Here is a 1,286-nt window from a genome sequence, read left to right on the forward strand (position 1 = left end):
GGGGTTGAAATCAGTGACTGGTCACCTGATAAAATAACATTTTCCTATGTTTTTACCTCCTGCAAAGCATCAACAGAAATAACAACCAGGAGCAGAAGGGAGAAATCTAACAGCACTGGTTGCCTCCCCAGTCACGTATTCCCTAGAATACTAAAATGTTGCATGGAGAAGAGTGGTTCCCAGAGGCAGCAGACTTTAAAGGACTTGTGAAATCCCATGTGGTTTGTCATGCTGGAATGCACTTGGGGAGGGAGCACGGGGGGGGTATAGGGAGGAAGAGAAGGAAGGATGGCGGGAGGGGAGGTGAATTGAGACGGGCTCCTGAGATAGCTTGAGCAACTGAGCGATTGCCGGTTCTTTGGGTTTCAGGGGTAGGGGGGGGGGAGCAGCTAGAAGAAGTGGGGACAGCCGTGGGAGGGAAAGGAAGGACAGTGGCACATTTGGGAGGTAGATGATGTTGGGAGGGGTGTCACTGCTGAGGAGCAGAGAAGGGGGAAATCATCTGGGACCGACTTTTCCCTTGGCTGAGTACGCTTGCCATCACCCAAATTGAGCTGCTGACTGGTTAGGACGAGCCAGAGGGACGACTCGAAGTGGTTTGCCGCAGCAGCATTGGATGGCAATGTGGCTTCTGAGGCATCCCAATCCCCCCTCGCTGGTCATCAGAGCTTGATAACGTGCATCAGGGGTGCGCTGGCTCTCTCACTCCCTGGCTGGTGAGATTAAATAACATCAGAGACAGCTTTCTCTAATCCTTCCCCCCACATCCCACTCTGCGCTGTGGAACTGGGATTTATAGCCCTCAGGCCCTGGTGGTAATGTTCGCTTTCCTGCTTCAGACAGGGACAGTCTGAGACAGAGGTAGCAAGAGCACATTAGCAAGTTAGCGGGGTGGTGGAAATATGTAACAAGTCCTCAGCCATGGAGCTTGAACAATGGTGGCATTTACCTCAGACTTTAAAATGACTAATTAACAACATTTGTTTAATCTGGACTAAATTAGAAAAATAAAAACAACAGGAAATATTTCATTCATACGTCCCAGTGTTTCTTTGCAGTGTCTACACTTTTTGCTTGGCAACCTCATGCTGACAGTAGTGCTCCTGGAAGTCACTCCACCAGGTCACTGGTACCCAGGATACAGTCACACTGTGTCTATAAGAAAATTATACACAGGAATTTCCAAATTGTCCTTTAATTAGGAGAAACTCACCATAGCTGTTTCTATGCAACTTTATGCTTTGCTAATTGTTTCCTAACTATAGCTTTAAACTACGTGTTAAATG

This window comes from Channa argus, chromosome 3 (genome assembly GCF_033026475.1).
Source record: "Channa argus isolate prfri chromosome 3, Channa argus male v1.0, whole genome shotgun sequence".
Lineage (NCBI taxonomy): Eukaryota > Metazoa > Chordata > Actinopteri > Anabantiformes > Channidae > Channa > Channa argus.